We start from the raw sequence: 17,880 nt of genomic DNA, 5'->3' as shown, positions 1-17,880 counted from the left end.
TTCAAGGCCGGAGCAGCCTCTCAGACTCCTGTGCGTGCAGTCGGCAGATCCAGCTGTGCTCACTGTGGCTGGTGGAGCATTCAGGCCAGGCTGCTGCTCTAATTATAACCATGCTTTTCACCTAAACCCATCACTGGCTGAAGCAGCAACTTGTGCAAGTGACATGCGGTCCTGTTTCTGTTTCTCCTATTTCTTGTCATGACAAGTAAGTGGCTGTCCTCTCCTGGCCCTCTTCTTTCCCCCACGGCCGGGAAAGGGAGGGTTTGTAAATCAGAAATCAGGCACAGTGTTAATTAAGTCCAGTGTGAGAGAATCTGCGGTGGTGGGTGCTTTGCTTTTACTTTGTCCAACTTCCTCTTTTTACACAAAGAGACAGAGGTTTAGAAAAGTAAATTGTCCATCCAAGGTCACACAGCTGGCTGGTGGAAAGACTCAGTTCTTCTCACTCTGAGTCTGGGGCTCCTCTTTACTTCCTCTTCAAAGAAAGCCTTTTAGCTATCTTTTAAGGAAAGCAAATATATAATCCTGGCTTCACTAATTTACGTATGTGGCCGAATTACTTAACCACTCTCTCCCTCAGTTTTCTCAGTTGTGAAATGGGGATGAAAATACTTGGCGTGACTATGTGTTAGTAAGCTTACACATTAATGCATTAATATATGTAGAGCACACAAATGATGCCCAGAACATACCAAGTGTTCACCAATGCTGTTATTTGAATATATGGACCGAAGACAGATACAGAATTCGCCTTTCCCTGGATTTTGCCACGCACATATGTCCACATAGGTAAACTTATTTAGGGGTGAACAACGAGCAGTTGAAAATTATAAAAATTTTACATATTGATCTTGTGTCCTGAAACTTTGCGTAACTTGTTGATTAGTTCTAATAGTTTTCTTATGGATTCCTTAGGATTTTCTATATACAAGATCATGCCATCTGTGAACAGAGATATTTTTACTTCTTCCTTTCTAATTCAGATGCCTTTTATTTCCTTTTCTTGCCTGACTGCGCTGCCTAAAACTTTAAGCACTGTGCTAAATAAGAGTGATGAATGTGGCCATCCCAAATTTGTTTCCTGTTTTCTTTTTTTAATGTTTATTTATTTTTGAGAAAGAAAGAGAGAGAGAGAGAGAGAGAGAGAGAGAGAGAGAGTCAGTAGGGAAGGGTCAGAGAGACAGTCCAGGCTCTGAGCTGTCAACCCAGACCCTGACGTGGGGCTCGAACCCACCAACCGTAAGATCAGGACCAGAGTCGAAGTCAGATGCCTAACTAACTGAATCATCCAGGTACCCCTCTTGTTTTTGATCTTAGGGGAGAAGCAGTCAGTCTTTTGCCATTATGATGTTACCTGTGGGCATTTTGTAGATGACCTTTATCAAGTCGAAGAAGTTGGAAAGTTTATCCCAATTTGTTGAGTCTCTTTTTCATGAAAGTGTAAGGAATTTTGTCAAATGCTTTTCTGTGTCTATTAAAATGATCATGTGACTTTGTCCTTTATTCTACTAATATGGTATAGCACACAGATTTTTTTTATGTTGAACCAACTTTGCATTCCTAGATGAACCCTATTTGGTCTGGTATATAATACTTTTTATATGTTGCTGGATTTGGTATTCTAGTATTTTGTGGAGGATTTTTGCATCTATATTCATAAGGGATATTACTTTGTAATTTTTTCATGATGTCTTTGTTCCATTCTGGTATCAGAGTAATGTAGTCTTATAGAATGAGTTAGAAAGTGTTCTCTTCTTGTTTTTTTGGGGAGAGTTTGTGAAAGATTGTTGTTAATTCTTTAAATGTTTGGCAGAATTTAGTAGTGAAGCCATCTAGGCCTGGACTTTTCTTTGTGGGAAGTTTTTGATTATTAACTCAATCTCTTTATGGTGTTAAAGCTCTATTCACATTTCTATTTCTTGTTTAGTCAAATTTTGTATTCTGTGTCTTCCTAGGAAATTTTCCATTTCATCTAAATTATCTAATTTGTTATGAATAATTGCATAATTTTGTAATTTGTATAGTATTCTTTTACAATGCTTTTTATTTTTGTAAGGTTGGTAGTGGTATAATCTTTCACTTATGATTCTAGTAATTTGAGTCTTCTTTTTTATTTATTTTCTTTTGGTTTTGGTCAATCTATCTAAAGATTTATCATTTTTTTATCTTTTCAAAGAACTAGATTTTTTTCCCTTTCAATTATTTAAAAAAATCTTTTGGGGCGCCTGGGTGGCTCAGTCGGTTAAGCGTCCAACTTCGGCTCAGGTCATGATCTCGCGGTCTGTGAGTTCAAGCCCCGCGTCGGGCTCTGTGCTGACTGCTCAGAGCCTGCAGCCTGTTTCAGATTCTGTGTTTCCCTCTCTCTCTGACCCTCCCCCGTTCATGCTCTGTCTCTCTCTGTCTCAAAAATAAATAAACGTTAAAAAAAATTTTTTTGAGGATACTTGACAAACAATATTACATTAATTTTAGATATAAAACATAGTGATTCAACATCTCTGTATGTTACATCTCTATGCTCAAGTGAAGCTACAATTTGTCACTGTACATTGCTATTACAGTACTAGTGACTATATTCCCCATGCTGTCCCTTTTATTCCTGTCATTTAGTTATTCCATAACTGGAATCCTGTGTTTCCCTTCCCTTCTCCCATTTTGCCTGTCTCTTAAGCTTCCTTCCCTCTGGCAGCCATCAATTTATTCTCTATATTTATATGTCTTATTTGCTTTTGGTTTGTTTATTTATTTGTTTTGTTTTTGATTCCACTGATAAGTGAAATATATGGTATTTGTCTTTTGTGCCAACATGGATGGGTCTAAAGGGTATTATGCTAAATGAAGTAAGTCAGACTGAGAAAGAGCTAGCTTTTGATTTTATTGACTTGCTGTATTGTTTTTCTTTTCTTTATTTGATTTATTTTTGCTCTAGTCTTTATATTCTTCCTTCTGCTTACCTTGGACTTAGTTTGCTTTTCTTTTTGTAGTTTCTGAAGGTATAAATTTATTGGTTTGAGGGTAAATCTATGGAGACAGTAAAGGGATCAGTGGTTGCTAGAGGTTAGGGGAGACAGAGGGATAAATAGATAGAACACAGAGAATTTTTAGGGCAGTGAAATTATCCTATAAGATACTATAATGATGGATACATGTCATTATACATTTGTCAAAATCCATGTAATGTACACCACCGAGAGTAAACCTTAATGTAAACTATGACTTTAGGTGATGGTATGTCATGTAGGTTCATCAATTGTAACAAATGTACCTACCCCTCCAGATAATGGGGGAGGCTATATATATGAGGGAGCAGGGAGTATATGGTAAATCTCTGTACCTTTTGCTTGATTTTGCTATGAACCTAAAACTGCTCTAAAAAATAAAGACTATTAAAAAAATCAAAAGTAAAAAAAAAAAAAAAAGGCAAAAAATGTCACAGCCTAAGGGCCAGTGTTTCTCTCCCAGGTCTGCAGTCCTGCTCTGCAAGATCCCTCTGCAGTGATCCAGGATGTGATGGGTAACAAAGACCTGCAAACCTGCTACTGCTAGTGTTTGTTAGTTTCCCCAGTAAATATTGACCTAGTTATTATTATTATTATCATCATCATTATTATTATTTACCAGGTTATTAGCATAATTTCTTCCATGATTTATTAATTACTTAGAAATGTACTCTTTATTTCTAAATGGAGAGAGAAGTTGAAGTTTCTTCTAGTCAAATTGCCTTATGACTTAAAAAAATGCTGCTTATATGTTATTGGTTCATTTAAGTTTAAGATACACTTTGTGGTCTAGTACATGATCATTATGTGCTTGAAAATAATGTGTATTCTCTATCATTTGGATGAAGAAATCTACTTCTTTTAAGTCAAGGTTATTCACTGTGTGGTTAAAAACCTTCTCTATGCATACTGAATTTTAATCTATTTGACTCGGCAATTGTTGAGTATTATATTAAAATGTTCCATTACGATTATGTGTTTAAGTTTCCCCCAGAATTGTGTTAACTTTTCTTTATATGTCTTGGGAATACGTTGTTAAATAGATACAAATGCAGAATTATTCTATTTTTCAGGTTAATTGTTCCTTTTGTCCTTGTCTAATATATTTTTACTTTTAACCAAGTGTTTTGCCTTAAAGTATAACTTGACAGATATTAATATATTTATTCAAGCTTCCTTCCTATTTAAAAAAAGGTTATTAATTTGAGATACCATTTTTTAAACATAGGATTTTGTAGCTATAAATTTCCTTCTAAATACTGATTTAACTTCCTCTCATATGTATTGGCATGTTCTGTTTTTGTTTTCATTTGTCTCTGGGTATTTCCTAATTTTCCTTGTGATTTTTGTCTTTATCTATTGGTTATTTAGGAGTGTACTTTTTAATATTCATGTATTTGGGAATTTTGAGAATTTTCTGAATTTTCTTTTGCTATTGATTTTATTTTCATTCCAATGAGTTTGGAGAACAGAATTTATGACTTAAATCCTCTCAAATTTATTATTTTATGGCCTCAAAAGCCTTTTATCCACAACATCTCCTATATCCTTTATTTGATTCCTAGATCCTTACATATTTTTCATTGAGAGGTATTTATTTTATTATGTTTTGTTTTATTATTGGTTTTGGGGACATGCTATTAATTTTGTAGGTTGATCATGTACTGGAAAACTTGCTGAACAGTAATTCTAAAAGCCTGACAGTTGATTTTGTCAATTCTCCTAGATAATCATCTCATCTTCAAAATCTGTTGTATTTCTTTCTATGCCAGTTCATACGTTTCTTAGTACTTATGGATTCATATATTAAAACTAATGGTGATTGTGATTTCCCCTTAAATTTTGACTGAATATATCTATTAGAAAACCCTAGGCCCTAAATACTGGTAATAAAATATAAGTTTATATACTGTTCCCATTAAAGCTTAATGACCAACCCAGCCCTGCTGCTGACCCTTTAAAAAAAAAAAAAAAAAAGCCTAAGGTAGGAATATTACTCAGCCATAAAAAAGAATAAAGTCTTGCCATTTGAAACAACGTGTATGGAGCTAAAGAGTATGAAGGTGAAATAAGTCAGAGAAAAACAAATACCATATAACTTCACTCATATGTGGAATTTAAGAAACAAAACAGGCAAAGGGAAGAAAGAGAGAGAGAGAGAGTCAAAGCAAGGAACAGATTCTTAATTATATAGAACAAACTGATGATTACCAGAAGGGAGGTAGGTATGGGGGGTGGATTAAATAGGTGATGAGGATTAAGGCGCTTGTTGTGATGAACACAGGATGATGTATGGAGCTGTTAAATTGCTATATTGTACACCTGAAACTAATATGATACTATATGTTAACTAACTGGAATTAAAATAAAAACTTGAAGTATACTCCTCTAGGATTTTTATGGTTTCATGGCTCACATTTAGGTCTTTAATCCATTTGAATATATTTTTGTGTATGATGTAAGAAAGTGGTCCAGTTTCATTCTTCTGTGTGTTGCTGTCCAGTGTGAATATATTTTTGTGTATGATGTAAGAAAGTGGTCCAGTTTCATTCTTCTGTGTGTTGCTGACCACTTGAAGAGACTCTTTTTCCCATTGGATATTCTTTCCTGCTTTGATGAAGATTAGTTGATCATATAGTTGTGGTTCATTTCTGGGTTTTCTATTCTATGTATCTATTTTTGTGTCAGTACTATACTGTCTTGATCATTACAGCTTTGTAATATTGAAGTCTGGAATTGTGATGCTCCAGCTTGCTTTTCTTTTTCAAGTTTGCTTTGGTTATTTGGGGTCTTCTGTGGTTCCATACTAATTTTAAAATTGTTTGTTCCAGCTCTGTGAAAAATGCAGTTGGTGATATGATAGGGATTGCACTAAATGTGTAGATTGCTTTGGGTAGTATAGACATTTTAACAATAGTTGTTCTTCCAATCCACAAGTATGGAATGTCTTTCCATTTCTTGGTGTCATATTCAACTTCTTTCATCAATGTTTTCAGAACATGGGTCTTTCACCTCTTTGGTTAGGCTTATTACTAGGTATTTTATTATTTTTGGTACAATTGTAAATGGGATTGTTTTCTTAATTTTTCTGCTGCTTCATTATTGGTGTATAGAAATGCAACAGATTTCTGTACATTGATATTGTATCCTGCACTTTAATGAATTTGTGTATCAGTTCTAGCAATTTTTTGGTGGAGAACACAGGTAGTAATCTCTTTGACACTGGCATTGCAACTTCTTTCTAGATATATCTCTCAATGCAAGGGAAACAAAAGCAAAAATAAACTATTGGGACTTCATCAAAATAAAAAGCTTCTGCACAGCAAAGGAAACAATCAACAAAACTAAAAGTCAACCCATTGAATGGGAGAAGATATTTGCTAATGATTAGATAAAGTATTAATACTCAAAATATATAAAGAACTTATAAAACTCAACACCCCACCCCCCAATAATTCGATTTAAAAATGGGCAGAAGACCTGAACAGACATTTCTCCAAAGAAGACATCCAGAGGGCCAACAGGCACATGAAAAGATGCTCAACATTATGGATCATCAGGCAAATACAAATCAAAACTACAATGAGATTTCACCTCACACCTGATAGAATGGCTAAAATCAACAACACAAGAAACAACAAGTGTTGGCAAGGATGAGGAGAAAGGGGAACTCTCTTGCACTGTTGGTGGGAATGCAAACTGGTACAGTCACTCTGGAAAACGGTATGGAGCTTCCTCAAAAAGTTAAAAATAGAACTGCCCTACAATTCAGCAATTGCACTATTAAGTATTTACTAAAAGAATACAAATACTAATTCAAAGGGATACATGCACCCCAGTGTTTTTGGCAGCATTATATATAATAGCCAAATTATGGACACGGCCCAAGTGTTCATTGACTGATGAATGGAAAAAGAAGATATGGTGTTTGTTTGTTTGTTTGTTTATTATATAATGGAATATTCCTCAGCCATCAAAAAGAATGAAGTCTTGCCATTTCATCGATGTGGATAGAACTAGAGCAAAATAAGTCAGTCAGAGAAAGATAGGTACCATATGATTTCACTCATATGTGGAATTTAAGAAACAAAACAAACAAGCAAAGGGATAAAAAAGAGAGATGCAAACGAAGAAACAGACTTCTAACTATAGAGAACAAACTGATGGTTATCAGAGGGGAGGTGGGTAGGAGGATGGGTTAAATAGGTGATAGGGATTGAGGAGTGCACTTGTTTTAATGAGCACAACGTGTTGTATATTTTGTTGAATTACTATATTGTACACCTGAAACAAATATTGCATTGTTGACTAACTGGAATTTAAATAAAAACTTTTAAAATCCTAAAAAAAAATAAAATAAAAAATAAAAACAAAATTAAAAATTAACTAATTAAAAGTTTAATATAGTTTTGAGAAGAGGGAATTTTGGAGTCTCTTTGGCCATCTAAGGAATTAGGAAGGCCTATCTCCTGGGAGAGTTGTGGGGCTGATGTGTAGTACTGAGCTATACTTGTTAAAGCATCTCTAGTTTTTACACTTCTGTGGGAATCAAAGTGACACTGACCCATACATTTGGGTTTAGAAGCATACAAAGGAAAGAAAAGAGGCATGTATAAGAGACAAGAACCTTTTTCTATATGATCTGGTATTTCTTTGTACTTTGATCAGAGAAATCCAAACTCCACCACATTGGAGTTATTCTAGAATTCCAGGCAATCTCTTAGACTGCAAAGCCCCAGCTTGTCATACTCGACCTGATTTGTCCAGGAGATAGACCTTCAGCTGGACCAGCACAGATGTGGAGAGAGGAACTCTTTTCTTCTATCTGGGATCTTGTTGGTGAGGGATACTTACATAGACAATGAAAAGAATGGCAGGATGTCTCACCCTCATCAGGAAAACTGTACACTTTCATGATTTAGGCTATGTCATAGGTATCAGAGTACAAAGCAAGACACTGAGGCCACTAGCTTCTCCAACTAAGGATTTTACATTTGGATATCTCAGTGATGAGAGTCCCATGCCCAGTTGAAAGGGCCTAAGGGCTGATGTGGAAAGGAGCTACAGAAATCTGAAGCTGCAGGAAAAAAAATAATGAAGACTGATTGACTTTGTGGTTGAGATGTGCACATTCTTGGATGGAAGAGTCTGGTTTGGTTGCTTTAGTAGTTGCTGCTGCTGCTTCCTCAATTTGAATTGTTGGTTCCTGAACCAGATACAAGAGTGGGAGAAGTGGGAGGATTATGGTCAGTGAATGGAGGATTTTGGGGCTTGTCTGGAGTGGAAAAAGCCAGATTATAACCCTCATGTCCTCTCCAAGTCCTCATGACACTGAATTCCGAGAGAGCAGAGATGGGCATGAGTGCAGGGACAGCAAGGAATCAGGACTGGGACCCCAGAGAAGGAAGAAGAAAAAAAAAAGGGGGTTGTTTCAGAGGTTGTTCTGGGACTTTAGAGAAGGTTTCCTGAACTCTAGAGAAGAGAAGCTAGTCCTACCAGGGAGGTGAGGATTATAGTAAGGAATAGTGTAAGAAAAACTTTGGGGCCTTAGCAGATTCAGAGGTTGAGGGGAGTTCTTTGTCTCTTGGTAGCATTATGAATTAAACAGATTGCAGGGATTTACTTGAGAAGACCCTAAGTCAGGAATATGAATAAGAGTCCTTCCTCTATTTGAGCTCTACAGTGTGAGAACTCTGAAGTTCTAATTCCAGTTATACTGCTTATTCTTCTATCTGTGATCCAATCACTTTGCCCCTGAACCTCAGTTTTCCTCATCTTTTAAACTGGATGATAGCAAGGCCAACTTATGCGATGTGCCCAGTTCAGGACTAGTGCACAGTATGTATTCAATATTAAAAGATTATTATGTTATGACAGAAATTTCCAGACTGTGGTTTGGATGAAGGTACCAAGCACACTTCAGGGGATCAGATAGACCTTTACTATTGACTTGGGTAAGTTGAGTTTCGAAGGTGATTCCTCCTGGGGATTTTAATCTGGAAACATGGTGTGGATAAACAGAGTCTCCAACTCTTCATGCTGTGTGTGGGCAAATGAGGTGCGTTTTTGGTACTTCTTCCATTACACCACCTCCTTTCCTAAAAACTCCCAAGAAACCACAACTGTGAATTTTCCATGACTTCCTTCAACACGGCTTGGACTTTAGGAGATAAAGGTCCCAGGTCTTGACTCTGGGTGGCTGAACCCTGTGTAACAGTGCTTTGTCCTCTGTTTTCTGAGATTTAGTTTTTTCCTCTGGGAAAAGTTACCTCTTAACTTTCTCTCTATCCAGTTTATTCACTCTGGGACATGACTCCTTTGAGTGTCAGTTTGCCCTGAACTGAAAACAGAAAACCCCTTTCTCTGGTCCTCTGTCTACCCTACCTAACCTCAGGATAGTGGACAATGGTTTCCCTCTTCTTTTTCACACTTTTGTTTCCTTTAAAAACTAGGAAGAAGGTGCATCTCCCTGCACCTGAATATAACACACTCTTCAAAGTGGGTTTTCTCTCTTTGCTTATTTATTTTGGAACTTGATCCATCTTGTCTGGTAAATAGGGTTTTTCTTTTCCAGGATTTCTGAAGCTCTAATCATTGCCCTGGGAAAAAGTTCATAAGAAATAAGATATTACTGGGGCACCTGGGTGGCGCAGTCGGTTAAGCCTCCGACTTCAGCCAGGTCACGATCTCGCGGTCCGTGAGTTCGAGCCCCGCGTCAGGCTCTGGGCTGATGGCTCAGAGCCTGGAGCCTGTTTCCGATTCTGTGTCTCCCTCTCTCTCTGCCCCTCCCCCGTTCATGCTCTGTCTCTCTCTGTCCCAAAAATAAATAAACGTTGAAAAAAAATTAAAAAAAAAAGAAATAAGATATTACTAAATTCATGCTGGCAATCAAAAAGTTATAGAGTATTTTTTTTAAATGGCAATTGAGAGAAAGGAAAATTTCTAAGAAAATACAATTACCATAATCTACTAAAAACAATAACTGCAGAACCTGAATAAACTAAAAACTACACAAAAACATAAGATATATTATGGAATTCAAGACAATTCTGTGCTATATGGAATTCAAGGCAATGCTGTTATATGCCCATTTCAATAAAAGAAGGAATGGTTTTCACTTGAACTTCACTTCTTATATTTGAAGTCCATAACACCAGTACTAAACCCAGGCAAGAATAAACACCATAAGTTTTTTTTTAATTAATGTTTATTTATTTTTGAGAGAGGCAGAGAACAGCACACAAGTGGGACAGGGACAGAGAGAGAGGGAGACACAGAATCAGAAACAGGCTCCAGGCTCTGCACTGTCAAAGCACAGAGCCTGACGCAGCGCTAGAACTCATGAGCTGTGAGATCATGACGTGAGCTGAAGTTGGATGCTCAACCAACTGAGCCGCCCAGGTGCCTCAAGAATAAATTCTATAAACAAAGCTACAGACTATGCTACTTAGGAACATAGATGTAAATAACCTATATGAAATATATTTAATATAATCACATATTTATATGTATATATTCTATACTTACAGTATCTAATTTATTTTTGAGATTCATATATATGTATTTGAAATCAAATATGTAAAATATTAATTTATATTGTTTTTTCTACTCATATTTTATAAAATTTTCAAACTTAGGTAGTTGATATCTTCATCAACACTCTGAGATTACTCTTTTCATTAAGCTGTATAGTTTTACTGAGTGCACAATCTTACTTCCAATGAAGTTGTATGTGATACAGCACTTTCAGAATGTGTTTTTGGAATGCTATTACTGGGAATTTTGTTCTAGGTTACAAGAATATACTATTAAGATAACTGTTTTGCCTCCACATTCATCCTTTAGGGGTGCATTCTTGATCTCTACAAACTTCTAGTTACTATTTGGCTTTAAAACAGGAAAATGGTTTATTTATTTGGGTAAGTTATGTACGGACACAGTACAAAATTGAAAATAACTTTGTTCCTTAGCTCTCTAGAGCTGTTTTGTTCAATACAGTAGCCACTACCCATCATGGCTGTCAAGCACATGATATGTGGCTAGTTCCACTGAGTTACTGAATTTTTAATTTTATTAAATTTTAATTTAAATTTAAAAACAGATGCTCAATCCAGTTACTGGTAACTTTTTTAGTGTATTTAGAACAACTTGGGTCTACTTTTTAAATTTTTTTAACATTTATTTATTTTTGAGAGACAGAGAGAGCACGAGTGGGGGAGAGGCAGAGAGAGAGAGGGAGATACATAATCCAAAGCAGGTTCCAGGCTCTGTGCTGTCAGCACAGAGCCGACACAAGGCTTGAACTCCTGAAACTTGAGATCATGACCTGAGCCAAAGTCGCATGCTTAACCGACTGAGCTACGCAGGCACCCCTTTGGTCTACTTTTTAAATTAAATTTTATGAACTCTAAAAGCATATTAAGTATTTATGATGAAAATTTAGCATCTAGGTTGAGATATGCTGTCAAGTATAAAGTATTCATTGGATTTCAAAGTCTTAATATGAACAAACGAATGTAAATTATCTCATTGGACTGTACATGGTCTAGCAAAGTATCGTTACAGTTTAAGATGTTAAATTCTGAGGGTGCCTAAGTGGTTCAGTCAGTTGAGCGTCAGGCTGTTGGTTTCTACTCAGGTCATGATCTTGTGGTTCGTGAGTTTGAGCCCCACATGGGACTCCGTTCTGGCAGTACAGAGCCTGCTTGGGATTCTCTCTCTCCCTCTGTCTGCCCCTCCCCTACTTGTACATGTGCACATGTAAAAAACTATAACATGTTATTTCTGTATTACATATAGATTGTCTGATTTAATTATGCATTAAAAGTAAAGGTAAAGGCTTTACATTTCTTATCTGTGTATGCAAACACACAACATATAAAAGTAAATTAAATGAAGAAAAAAACTTATAGGTGATAAAAAGAAGGAAAAGATTAATCTTTGTGTGTGTTTTTCGCTTTTTATATACTCATATCATTATTGATGTATGTGTTTATTTGAAATATTCTTTTTAGTAAAACTGTAGCAATATTTTTGCATCTAAGCTTTGTGCCCTTATCTTGGTGTAATAACTAGTCTCTTCTGATACCTATTTGTGTTTTTCAAATGAGTCTTGGAGCTTTGATTGTGACTTGCCACTTATCCATGGGAAGATGCAGAGATGCAGAAGAAAGACAGCGGGGAATCATCAGGGCTTAAGAAGAGGAGAAGCCTCAAAACATCAACACGTATACATTGGAAAGTTCAGAAGACCATTCTGAGAAAAGATGCTTTTGCACATATAAAAGCTGAAAGAATCCATCAACAATAGACTTTCACTATAGGATATGTTAAAGGCCATTCTTCAGACAGAAGGAAATGTATATCTGGTTAAGAACTTGCATCTGGAATATCTAATAAACACATCTCAAAAATGAAGAAAAACCTTCCAATTAAAAATCTTAGAATTTAATTTAATTAGAATTAAAAGGTTTGAATAAGCATTTCACCAAAGATATATAAATGGTCATGTGAAGGAATATGGAGAAATTAGAACTCTCATATAGCAATTGGAGATTACTGGTGGAACTATTAAATGATACAGCTACTTTGGAAAACAGTTTGGCATTTTCTTTAAAAGAAAGTTTAACATAATCTTACCATACAACCCAGCAATTTCACTCCTAGGAATCTACCCAAGAGAAATGCGAACATTCATCCATTCAGAGATATATGCACAACTATTCACAGCCCCGTTGTTCATAATTGCCAAAATCTGATAACAATCTAAATCTCCTTGTTGTTGAATGGATATACAAATGTGTTATATCTATACGATGGAATATCATTCATCAACAAAAAAAATAATGGATTGCTGATACATTTTACAACATGGATGAACCTCAAAAACATACTAAATGAGATATATATTTGCTAAGACTTAATGATGGACTCATGGGAATTCATTCTCTGTTTTTGTTTATAATTGAAATTTTTATATGTTAAAAATAAGCAAGTAAAATTCAATCTTTAGCAATCATTTTTTTTCCAAAAGAAGATAGATCCACTCTGAGATGAAACTATTATGGGCAGGAGCTATGTTTGCCAAGGTGAACAACTGGAGGAAATGGAGTGGAGATTCAGTAATCTTATGTTTAATGGTGGAAATTTTCCTCAGAAACTAATTATCTAGGAATGTGATAGAAACGGGTGACTTAAACTCTTCACTTCAGCTCATAAGTCATAAATAGGTGATGCTAATAATGCTATTTTATAATAGGGTTTGTAAATGTTACACAGATGTATTAATGTCACGCATTAATACACACAAAACACTAGCATAATGCATGGCACATAATATACACAACAGAAGTGTTTTCTTTTTAAATTTTTATTATTTTAGAATATCTGTCATTGATGGGATACCTGGGTGGCTCAGTCAGTTAATTGTCCGATTTCAGCTCAGGTCATGATCTCACCATTTGTGAGTTCGAGCCCTGCATAGGGCTCTGTGCTGACAGCTTGGATCCTGGACCCTGCTTCGGATTATGTGTTTTTCTCTCTCTCTCTCTCTGCCCCTTTCCCACTCGACCTCTTTGTCTCTCTCAAAAATAAACAAACAAAAAAAAATAGAAGAAGAAGAATATTTGTCATTGAAAATGAAGTCTCTTTAATTGAAGTTATAAACTATATTTAACATAGGATATGTAACAACCCTAACACTTTTCTGATAATCAAATCACTGCCTCTGCACCTACTGATCTTATAATAATTAACTCCCTCAGCATATCAGGTGTAAGTTAGGAAAATATTACCAATTACAATAGTTTCATAGAAAACAAATTTAAAAAAACTATATTACTAATGTTTATTATTTGCTTATATACTATGATATAGGAACTATACTTTTTTAAAAAACTCACAGAATTATAGTTTATTAACACATAAAAAGTAAACTACAAAAATTATACCAAACCTATATTAGTGACTGCCTCAGAGAAGAAAGAGTTGGGATAGAACAGTTAAGAATGATTGTTAAGTAAGTGCTTTGGCTTAATCACTATCATTTTTTAAATAAATCAGACTAAGTTATATATTTCTTATGTGATTTACTTTGAGCATAAAGTTGGAAAAAGCAACTGGAAAAACGTGATTATATGTTAACAGGTTTTTTTCTTTTTTGTGGTGACATTATAGGTATTTGCTATAATATTCATTGTTCTTTTCTGTATTTTAAGGCATACATTTTTATTGAGACAACCAACTACATTAACAGAAAATTTTCATGATCATATAAAAAGATGACATAAAATTTTAAAAAATTAGACAGTCATTTCTGATAAAATGTTGGTCAAGGTAGGAATAGAAGGTATTTCCTTAACCAAAAGAGTTTCTATATCAAAATGGATAAATACTTGGGGTACCTGCGTGGCTCAGTTGGTTAAGCATCCGACTTTGGCTCAGGTCATGATCTCACAGTTTGTGAGTTCAAACCCCTTATCAGGCTGTCTGCTGTCAGCACAGAGCCCAATTCAGATTCTCTCCCCCCACTACTCCTCCCTCACATATGCACTCTGTGTCTCTCAAAAATAAATATATTTTTTTAAAAAAGATAAATACTTAATAAGAGACATCAAGACCATTACTATTAAAGTAAATAAGAGGCAAAAATGTCCTCTAACGTAGGTACTGTGCAGCATTGCAATAGTGTACCTAGCAAATGAAACAAAATATGAATAAGAAATAAGTAGCACAACAAAAAAGCAAAAGTGTCATATTTGCAAGACACCAAAAAGTTCATCTTTAAAATTCCACTGGGAAAAAAAAAACAAAATACAATACTGTGTAAAACACTTCAACACATTGGAAGAATATAAGATTGTGATGCAACCATTAAGTGTTTTAAAGCAAATAAGAAATGTAAGGTCAACATTACATTTTAAAAGTTCCTATATGTTAGATCCTCAAAATATATAGAATGCCTAAGAATATATCTAAATGAAATGTCTAAAAACTATATGAAATAAATTATAAAGCTGTGTAAAGGGCATAAATGATCATTGTACTCATATGTGGAATTTAAGAAATAGATGAACATGGGGGGGAAGTGAGAGAGGCAAACTATAAAACAGACTCTCAACTATAGAGAACAAACTGAGGGTTGCTGGAGGGGTGGTGGGTGGGCAGATGGGTTAGATAGGTGATGGGCATTAAGGAGGGCACTTGTGATGAGCAATGGGTGTTACATGTAAGTGATGAATCACTAAATTCTACTCCTGAAACTAATATTACACCATATGTTAACTAACTGGAATTTAAATAAAAAATTGAAACAAAAAAGGCATATTATGTTCTTGAGATAAATGAGTAAATATTACAAAAATGTCAATCTCCTCTTCCAAATAGTTCTATAACTTCAGTTTAATCCTAATCAATATCTTTTTTGTTCTTTCAGCCATTTTTTAAATTTGCAGTTCTTGTTCAATGCAAATCAATTCCATAATATGACAAGTTACTATGAATCAAAGCATAGATATACACACACAATATACAATCCAAAGTAGGTAGACAACATTCAGGCATGAAACAAAAAGGAATGTTCATTCAAACACAGTAGCTTGAGATCTGTTGGAAATAGTTGTTATGGCATGGGTTCCTAAAGTTGGGAAAAAATGACTTTGGTCATCAAGACTATTGTGGCCATATTAGATATTGGAACATTTAAGCACCAGTGGGGAGATGAGTGGGCAGATGGGTTAGATAGGTGATGGGCATTAAGGAGGGCACTTGTTCTGATGAGCCTCAGTGGGTGACCATGTGAACAAAATATTTTAGAGTGTCTATTTTTAAAAAGCTTTCTGTGCATCTGGGCAGTTGTGAAAAGATGTACTTTCCAGAATCAAGACTTCTTTGGGCTTAGAATGAAGTTCTAACCATCTAAAAATATTGGCGAACAGAAAGTTTTCCAAATGTGATTATTCTGATTCAGAGTTTAAAAAAAAAGTATTTACAAAAAGAGTATAAAATTTTTCCTGAATTTATTGTAAGTAAGCTTCTAGTCTTCACTTCCCAAATACTTGATTTATAATTTTGGCTCCTGCACATATTTTGTCTTTTTAATTTCAAGATTTGTTAATTTTACCTTCACAACAGATTTTTTTAATTGCAAAAAGTATTCAACATAAGCAGAAATAAAAGCATTTTGAAATTAGTTGAGGTCAATGTACTCCTACTTTTTGGAATCAGTTTAGATAAACGAATCTAGCACTCTTGTTGAACAGGAATGGGTGATATGTATATAAGCAAAATTTGCTCATTATGCTTCAATCTGGGGTAGATTCCAATCTATCATTGCCTTGGCACATGTCAACTACTATATAAAAAATCAAATGCAATGTCAAATCCAAAGCCTCAGGGAAAAGAGTTCAGTTCCCAAAAAACAGTGATAGCTCAACAATGTAAAACTTTATCTAGACTACACTGGCATTAAATCAGTACTGCTGAGACAATACATTGAGGATTTACGGCAACACCTGGAAGTTTCTTCCATGTACATATAAATAGCATTATGGAAGCTTTTTGTATTAACTGTTTTATGGCCTTAAAGATTTAAAGAACCAAATGAAAACTGATTCTGTTGACATCCCATCCTTTATATCCAGGTAAGATAAAATCTATTCTCATTTTCAAGGTAGAATTTACCTGTCCATACTTCTTAAGCCACCTTTAAAGAAATCATACCTTAACTAATCTTGGATGTTGTCTCTTCATCTTGTACATGCAACTCCAGTAGATTTAATAGACATTCATCATCCAGACAATAGACTCTTCATATGTTCTTCAAACCAGTAAAACTTGGGATCCTCAACATTTTCTGTGTCAATAAAATAAAGTGTGGAATTAGCAGATTCAACAAGGACCTGTTTTCTTTGTCACACTGGCTGTCTAGACACCATTTGGATAGGGTTTAGAAGATGGGGAAGTATAGATGTTTCTTGGCCTGAGTCTCTTAACCGTAGAGATGTAGAAAGTAACAAGATGATGAAGAGACTGGCTGTTGACTGCAGAGCACTGCTAGTTGTCATGGTGATGGCATTAGCTGGATTTGGGGCAGTGGAGGTATTCTGGGAGGAGTTACTTGAAAGTGTTACAGGTTTTTGATTTGAATAAATCTGTGTGGGTGGAAGCAGCTACAGAAGAAGAAGCCCCAGTGAAAGCCTGGCCATTATCGCCCTACCCAGGTCCACTCTGCCAGTATCAGTGCTCTCACTTGATGCCACATGAGTGGAGACCCGCTGGCTCAAGGTGGGAGCAGGCAAGGTCTCTAATCAATATATTAATAGATTTTTTTTATGGAGTTTGACAAGATGGTTCCAAAATTCGGAAAAGACATTATCTAAAAGTATGTAATTTTTTATTTTTAAAAGAAAGAGAATGGGCTAGACTGCCATCTAACATACTTTAAATAGGTAACATATGGAATGCGGCAGTTTTGGTGCCAAAAAGGTTAAATTAGAGCTACAACAGAATATAGAAAAAACAAACACTACTATAGATGGAAAACTGGCATTTCCAAGCAGTAGGAATAGAACAAGTTGCCATTAGTGTGTAAGAAATTACACTCTAACTCACAAAATTCAATAGCAATTACAAATAGATTCAAGTTTATTTTTTAAAGTTTATATTGAAATAATAAAAGAACAAAAACCTTAAATGGTTAAAATAAATTGCATCAGACTAGAGAGACTTGTAATATATATGAACGGATTCATATCCCGATTTTATTAAAAAAAATTGTTCAAAAATAATGAGAAAAAAATTCCATCATAAAATTGGGTCAAAGGCATGAAAAAATAATGTCTAGAAAGGATGGTAAAAATGTTTAAAATGGTGAAAAATGCTC

General features: G+C 35.1%; 1 protein-coding gene across 5 annotated transcripts in view; it reads left to right on the top strand.

Annotated features, from left to right (window-relative positions):
- The first annotated feature begins 91 nt into the window (after positions 1 to 91).
- The window catches only part of POLQ (DNA polymerase theta), a 156,973-nt gene continuing 139,184 nt past the window's right edge, over positions 92 to 17,880 (top strand). For all 5 annotated transcript variants that reach the window (XM_045037000.1, XM_045036999.1, XM_045037001.1 and 2 more), the window contains exon 1: positions 92 to 205. The gene's annotated coding sequence lies outside the window, so the exon portion shown is untranslated. The remainder of the gene's footprint in view (positions 206 to 17,880) is intronic.

Source organism: Felis catus, chromosome C2, assembly GCF_018350175.1.
Source record: "Felis catus isolate Fca126 chromosome C2, F.catus_Fca126_mat1.0, whole genome shotgun sequence".
NCBI classification, from domain to species: Eukaryota; Metazoa; Chordata; class Mammalia; order Carnivora; family Felidae; genus Felis; species Felis catus.
This window is presented reverse-complemented; position numbering and strand designations above follow the sequence as displayed.